Source organism: Oncorhynchus tshawytscha, linkage group LG23 (genome assembly GCF_018296145.1).
Source record: "Oncorhynchus tshawytscha isolate Ot180627B linkage group LG23, Otsh_v2.0, whole genome shotgun sequence".
Classification (NCBI taxonomy): Eukaryota; Metazoa; Chordata; class Actinopteri; order Salmoniformes; family Salmonidae; genus Oncorhynchus; species Oncorhynchus tshawytscha.
The window spans coordinates 27,451,819-27,460,041 of record NC_056451.1 but is presented as its reverse complement, the minus strand read 5'-3'; the positions used below and the strand labels follow the sequence as shown (position 1 = coordinate 27,460,041).

Sequence of the window (8,223 nt, the reverse complement as noted above, 5' to 3'; positions counted from 1 at the left end):
CATTTGCAATTTTACAGCAAATCTCCTTCAATTCTACACATTTTGCAATAGGGTGGAGAGAAATGTTTGCAATTTTTAATATGATATCTAAGTGAGACTGACTAACATAATCAATAGGTCCATGATTACTACAAGTTTAGATAGCTGGACAGCTGGACACTAGACTAACTTACCAATCTAAAAAATGTTAGCAGACATTGCTAATTGAGTGAATGTCAGTGACTGACATAAGAGAAAAACTACTGATGTACAACCAGATTTCAAAATGGCACCTTATGTATTCTACTATTGTAACTCTCAATAGTAAGTTGAGACCCCGACTGAGTTCCTAAAAATATTTTTTCTTTCTCCTTTTTTTTCTTCAGGCCTACAAAAGCTGTTGTAGGCTGGTGGGTTGTATTACATGTTTACATGCTCATAGTAAAGCACTTTCCTGCCAACTCGGAATGTGTTGCTTGTGTGTGACCTCTCAGATGAGGTCATGTGGTTTAACCCCTGCTTTAAGGCCTATGGTGCTGGCTGATGATGCTGCTCTTCAACATTCTACCAAATCAACCTTTATTGATAGTGCATATATTCAGCATGGTACAATACACTTTTTCAAATGAAGTACAAGGTAATGAAATGCTGACGCCCACATTAGGCTGGGGCCCACAGCCGTAGACAGATCCCTGACTGACACACAGGAACAGGCAACACCGTCCATAACATACACATGACAAAACAAATGACCAGTCTTTCTGTTCAGAATAGATGTCGTGAGAGAACAAAACATGGCTGTCTATTAACTGTTGTGTGTGAAACATCATAGCCCTAGTCTGGTACGGGTACCAGTCTGTTTAGCTATCATTCCCCTCCTTGCCACTCTTTTTACGCTAAACATCTTTGGCATATGACACAGAGTACAAAGTACCCAGGCTATCATAGCCCAGGGTCAGACCTGAATAGATAGCAGTCTTTTAAATGTTGTGAGGGAAACGTTATAGCCCAGGACGAGACCTGAATACATGGCAGTCTACACCCCCTAGAGTAGATGTCCGCGCCCCCCACTTAAATCTAATTAGCATAATAAAAAAATCCCCATCAAAATCCCTCTGTTTAAAGATGTACTATTAAGAAATCACTCTGCCATTTCCTGGTTGATCAAATTCTAATAGTTCACCTAATTTTAAGTTATGACAAAACAGGCAGTCATTGTGTAGAGAATCATAGTACCACCTAAACTGCTGTGTTTTATGACAAAACAGGCAGTCATTGTGTAGAGAATCATAGTACCACCTAAACTGCTGTGTTTTATGACAAAACAGGCAGTCATTGTGTAGAGAATCATAGTACCACCTAAACTGCTGTGTTTTATGACAAAACAAGCAGTCATTGTGTAGAGAATCATAGTACCACCTAAACTGCTGTGTTTTATGACAAAACAGGCAGTCATTGTGTAGAGAATCATAGTACCACCTAAACTGCTGTGTTTTATGACAAAACAGGCAGTCATTGTGTAGAGAATCATAGTACCATCTAAACTGCTGTGTTTTATGACAAAACAGGCAGTCATTGTGTAGAGAATCATAGTACCACCTAAACTGCTGTGTTTTATGACAAAACAGGCAGTCATTGTGTAGAGAATCATAGTACCACCTAAACTGCTGTGTTTTATGACAAAACAGGCAGTCATTGTGTAGAGAATCATAGTACCATCTAAACTGCTGTGTTTTATGACAAAACAGGCAGTCATTGTGTAGAGAATCATAGTACCATCTAAACTGCTGTGTTTTATGACAAAACAGGCAGTCATTGTGTAGAGAATCATAGTACCACCTAAACTGCTGTGTTTTATGACAAAACAGGCAGTCATTGTGTAGAGAATCATAGTACCATCTAAACTGCTGTGAAATATTTTTTCAATAACCAAAAATATTGCTTGTGTACAAAACTGAAAGTAAAAGACGTGAAAATAGCACACATAGAACAGATCTACCACTTCTTATACTTGCTTTCATGAAATATCTATAACTCATATTTCGATGTGAATTTGGTTGGGTTGCCCAAAAAGTGACATATTGTAGCTTTAAGCTAGAGATATGTAGCCTTTTGGATGGGCTGCGTCTCAATTCACCTCATGGCGTCCTTCCAACGGCGTCCTTCGGCATCTGTGGTGGAAGGTGACCAAGCTACTGTTTGTCAGACCATGAGACATGGCGGAAATCGTTCTTCTCACAAAAAAGTCTGTAAGCGTCCGAACGGTTTGGCCAACAAACTAATATGACCCATCTATGGAAAGATGAGACTCTCACCAACATGATGGTGTTCTCAGTTTTCTACGACCCCCGCAAGTCGGTACCACCGATCTGCCAACTTCTGTCTGTAGCTTCAGAACAGTTTGGGCTACTCACCAATGAATGGTAATACATATGGAAGTATACGGAACAAAAATATAAACGCAACATGCAACTATTTCAAAGATTTTGCTGAGTTACAGTTAATTAAGGAAATCAGGTCATTTAAATAAATCATTTAGGCCCTAATCTATGGATTTCACATGACTGGGCAGGGGCGCAGCCATGGGTGGGCCAGGGAGGGCATAGGCCCTCCTACTGGGGAGCCAGGCCCAGCCAATCAGAATGAGTTTTCCCCACAAAAGGGCTTTATTACAGACAGAACTATGCCTCATTCTGGCTATGGATACGGAGAACATCAACACAATAACATCAACACGCCAGAGGATATACTTCCATTGGACTTCCACTGGACTTGGGGCTCTGCTGGGAGTTTACCTCATATTTAGATTTTATTATTCTGCTTTTGCCACTACAATCATAATAAACACTGAGAACAATAAAATATTGTGTTATTGTTGTTTTTGTTATTACCTTTATTAATATTAGGGGAGAGGGGTCGTTCAAAAAATGTACCCCAAAGGTTCTTCAAAAGGTTCTCTGAGGATCCATTAAAAGGGGTTCTTTGAAGAACTCATAGCGGTTCACCCACACATTACATTTGAAGAACCCCTAAAGGATACTCCAGGAACATTTTCTTTTTAGAGTTTAGGACAGACACTTTAAAACAAACTTCCTTTTGATGTATTGTTTGACTATCTGCCCCCCCATTAACTGTTCAGAAAAGGAGTTGTGAGAGAAACATGAGTATCAATGAAGATGCCAGCCACATTCCTGATACTTTGAAGCTTGAGCCCTTCCCTTTCTCTGTGCTGCCACATCCTGCAGCGTTATTATCGGGCTTGCTCCCCTCGCGGTTCCCCTCGAAGTGGACCGGCACACACCTGTTCTCCAGCACCTCACATGCCAGGATCAAATGCTTGGTCTCTTCCCGCACACTGGACACACCGCAGGTCCCAGTCTCACTTCTCACTGTTAGAAATGTGAACGGGCTTTGGCTGATGCACAGGTTCCCCTGGTACCTCTTTCCCCCAGAGCTGGAGCAGACCGCGTCCACCCTCTCCCGGTCTTTGGGATGGAGGAAGGACTGCGTGGGTCTTGAGCAGTCATTTTTTTCACGTAGATACTTCTCCCACGCGTTGCGGTCCGTCGTTAGCGGGGTATTTGGACGCACATGCCGGTATAGGAACTTTTCATGGCAGTTATTGCATCGGGACCGTTGACAGGGTTCGACATTACTGTAGCCACTCACCCCCAGGTTGCCCAGCAACAGGCAGATGGAGAGAGAGAGGATGAGAAGTTTAAGGTTCTTCATCCTTTAGAATTCTTGAAGCTGCAGAGAAACAAATAGCTCAGTGAGTGAAGTGGCTTGTAGGCTCCCCCTCCTTTTATTTTTAAAAATCTATTACAGATACCCCTCTGGATTTAAATATGCACTGGAACTGAATGGGGTCGTCCCTATCTGATCCTCGGCTCCCTGTCATTCTCTGACCCCGTTAACACTCAGAGCTTCTACAACTGTTCTACAACCCATTGGTTATTCAATCAAAGTGAAATATATAATGTGAACAGGATCTCTCTTCCTCCCATCTACAATCAAACAGGGTTCCAAAACAGGCCATTGTTTACACGTGCACATTTAATCTGGCCATATTAGTCAGGCAGGCTGTCTGCACTGAGGAAGGTATTCACACACAGGAAGGGCTTGAGTCTGACTCACACAGCTGTCTCACTACTGTTTACACACGTATCCCTCTCTAACACACAGAGATATGGGTATACATGAAGTTGTACATTACCTGGTTATGGATCCGTAATGTCTGCTGCAGTGTGTCTCTGTAATGGAACTCTGTTCCAGATTGGTGGAGAAGAACTTCAGCCCTCAGCTCACACGTCTCATTCTTTTATTTTCCTTACTGGACTGTAGACGGGTGTGTCCCCATGTGTACGTAACGTCCTGCTGCGTGTCTGCGTCACAGTGTGCATGTCTGCATGTCAGAACGGGTTAGTGTGTGTGTCCACGGAGCTAGTTAAAGGCAGGGGTTTTGCAGGGTTGCCTTTATTCTCTGTTGCTGAAGGGATCAGGTTTCAGCTAAAAATACTGTCCAGTGAGGAATATGGGTGGGGCTTAGCATATGTAGGATGCATGTGTGCCTGTGTGTAACTAAGATTTGTCAATACATGCTCTTCCAGACCTGAATGAGTTAAATTAGTGTTTGTTAGTGCTGGGCTAGAACAAAAGCCTGTTCACCCTGTATCTCTCCATGGTTGGTGACGCTGATGGTGTTTTTTAGCCATCTAGTCCATTGGTACTAAACACATCTAACGACAGAGTCTGTGGAACAACTAGCCTATGATGAGCCAAACGATGAGGGAGAATGAGAGAGAAGCTTATTCTAAAAAGAGCAACCTTTCACTACGTATGTTTCCTATCCTTCTCTCTGTTCCTCTCTTACGTGGTGAAACCATCTGTGTTTCTATAGATGGACAGAGGATGGATGGATTTATGGACTGTCTCTGTTCCTCTCCTATATAGGTAGAGACCATGTGAACATACTGAACATTCTAAAGACTGTTGAGGACAAAGTCATGGGTTTTATGCATATGACTCAGACCTCATTTCAAATGTGAATTTGAGTATGTTATTTAAATGTTTTTTTTCTGTGTATTTTGGTATTTCCAAATACACAACCTAAAACAAATACTTTTATTTGAACGTTTATTTGTAAAAACCAAGTAGTTGACCAAATTGTATTTGAAAGTGTTTTCAAATACTATTTAAATACCTGGGAGTGTATTTGAGTCAGCGTATTTGAGTACTTCAAACACAATCCCATATTAAACTACTTGTTTTTTCAAATAAAAGGTTATCTGAATACTTGTTTTGAAATGTATTGAAAAGTAATTGAAATACCTGAAAGTGTTATAACCCAGGTCTGATGACTAGGCCTACACATTTTATACATTGGAGTGACGTTGTACAATCATCACATTTCTCAAAAGGAACAGTTCCAGTGTTACAGCCCCCGGAACCCTAAAATAAACAAATATCTACCCACAACTTCTTGACAATATAACAATTTAATAGAAAAACCAAACACTTCACTTTCTCTTGTTTAACATTTCATATACATTCCTATATTTGTGTATCTGTGTGCGCTATATAAACTGCAGCTCACGTCATTGTAAAAACCTGGACAGGGAACAACCAAAGTGGTTTAAAACAATAACAAGACAACAGTCATCAAACTGCCATTTTCATCGTGTGACTATTGACACATGATGGGTTTACATACAATTCACATGTTTCGGCAAGTCTGTGAATTACACTCACAGACATGTATACATTATCAGACTTAAAATGAAAGACCTACACAATAACAAAACAAGTATTTCAGAACCTTAAAATTCACAGCCCTCTGTTGCCCAATCAGAATGGTTAATTCCCTGTAGAAGAGTGTTATAGTGACTTACTAAACATCACAATCGATTTCAGAAAACAAATGTTTGATTCAGATCATATTTTGAATGTCAAACTCTCTCGATAAGGATGAACTTTGATGAATCTACTGCAAAAAAAAAAAAAGTGTATTAATTACCAAACTCATGTGTTTGGAACATGATTAGGATGACTTGAATTTCAGGCCAAACATCATGGCATGATTCTGTGTCATGTTGAATGAGGAATCTTGTCAGTTCTAAACGGGACCTTTCTGTCCTGAACAAGATGCCCTGATCAATATACATCAAAAACAACCTATCACAAAGTACAATGGAAATGGCTACAAAACAGGAAGAGCCAATCAAAAGGCCAAAAAATAAAAACATCAGTTGGGGAAAATTTCAGTCAATCAAATCATTACTATTTCCTGTGTATTTCCATATTCAAGAACAATAACATGTAGGACAACAATAAAGAATGGCTTTAAAAAATAACATAATTCCTGCTCATAAATTATTGCTTTCCAATGTCTTCTTTCCTTTTCCTTTTCCTAGTGTAAGTAGAAGAGGAAAAAAACACTCTTGGGAGGGTGATTGAGGAAGAGCGTGAGAGGAGGAAGAGTGTGCTGGGTAACCCTGGGCAACAGAGGAAGGAATACAAACGAGTGAGAAAGGGACCCTGGGATTGCTGTGCATTCAGGTTGAGATCAATAAAGCTATACAAACACCTCCAGTAGACATATAACCGTATATAAACACTTGACTTATATACGGGGTATATGTAGGAATACATCAGGTTGTAGTTTCATATCCCCCTCTTCCCTTTACTAGTCATAGACATCTCTCTCCCCCTCTTCCCTTTACTAGTCATAGACATCTCTCTCCCTCTCTTCCCTTTACTAGTCATAGACATCTCTCTCCCTCTCTTCCCTTTACTAGTCATAGACATCTCTCTCCCTCTCTTCCCTTTACTAGTCATAGACATCTCTCTCCCTCTCTTCCCTTTACTAGTCATAGACATCTCTCTCCCTCTCTTCCCTTTACTAGTCATAGACATCTCTCTCCCTCTCTTCCCTTTACTAGTCATAGACATCTCTCTCCCCCTCTTCCCTCTCACTAGTCATAGACATCTCTCTCCCTCTCACTAGTCATAGACATCTCTCTCCCTCTCACTAGTCATAGACATCTCTCTCCCTCTCACTAGTCATAGACATCTCTCTCCCTCTCACTAGTCATAGACATCTCTCTCCCTCTCTCTAGTCATAGACATCTCTCTCCCCCTCACTAGTCATAGACATCTCTCTCCCCCTCACTAGTCATAGACATCTCTCTCCCTCTCACTAGTCATAGACATCTCTCTCCCTCTCTCCCCTCACTAGTCATAGACATCTCTCTCCCTCTCACTAGTCATAGACATCTCTCTCCCTCTCACTAGTCATAGACATCTCTCTCTCTCCCTCTCACTAGTCATAGACATCTCTCTCCCCCTCACGAGTCATAGACATCTCTCTCCCTCTCACTAGTCATAGACATCTCTCTCCCCCTCACTAGTCATAGACATCTCTCTCCCTCTCACTAGTCATAGACATCTCTCTCCCCTCACTAGTCATAGACATCTCTCTCTCTCCCTCTCACTAGTCATAGACATCTCTCTCCCCCTCACTAGTCATAGACATCTCTCTCCCTCTCACTAGTCATAGACATCTCTCTCCCCCTCACTAGTCATAGACATCTCTCTCCCTCTCACTAGTCATAGACATTTCTCTCCCTCTTTTCCACCTGAAACCACCATAACCACATTCATAGGTGACATCGTCAATGTACAAATATAAAAGTGTTTGTACAGTGTTCGTATAAACCTGCCTGCGTGAGGACAGTGTCCTTTTGAACATGCTACGGGTTGCTAAGCTAAAACAGCGAGGGGAGCAGATAGAGGATATTCACAGGCTTCAGATCAGAATATTCCCATATATATATTCCCACATATTCCCCCAAAGCTGTAGATCACCTGGATTGCCTGAGACTTCAAGTGAATGATTGGACTGATCTATCCATATGATGTACAGACCAGTGGAGCAGCATAGATCTAAACACACAGCTGACTCGGTTAGTGAAAGGCCATGCTTGTGTGTTACTGGTGAAGCAGTGTCTGCCTCAGGGCCTTGTGCATGTTCAGGTGGGATTGTGTGTTACATCTCTACAACAAATCCACTGGCTGTGGAGCTTGGGCAGTGCTGGCTACAGATGTAATTTTACATTTGCCCAACTATCACTGAACCCTGAATCTCTTCTCTCTCTCTCCCTTCCACGTGTTTATTGAACCTGCATTTGAATACCGATACTTGATTTCACTCTCTCTTTTCCCTGATTAACTCGCCTTCTCCAT

General features: G+C 41.5%; 1 non-coding gene across 1 annotated transcript; it reads right to left on the bottom strand.

The window, feature by feature from the left end:
* Positions 1-537: 537 nt before the first annotated feature.
* On the bottom strand, positions 538-6,801 carry LOC112236963. Its single transcript, XR_006079756.1, has 2 exons — positions 4,196-6,801; positions 538-3,729 (listed from the first exon to the last, which is right to left on the bottom strand). It is a non-coding gene; the product is annotated as an uncharacterized LOC112236963 (transcript).
* Between the last annotated feature and the right edge of the window lie 1,422 nt (positions 6,802-8,223).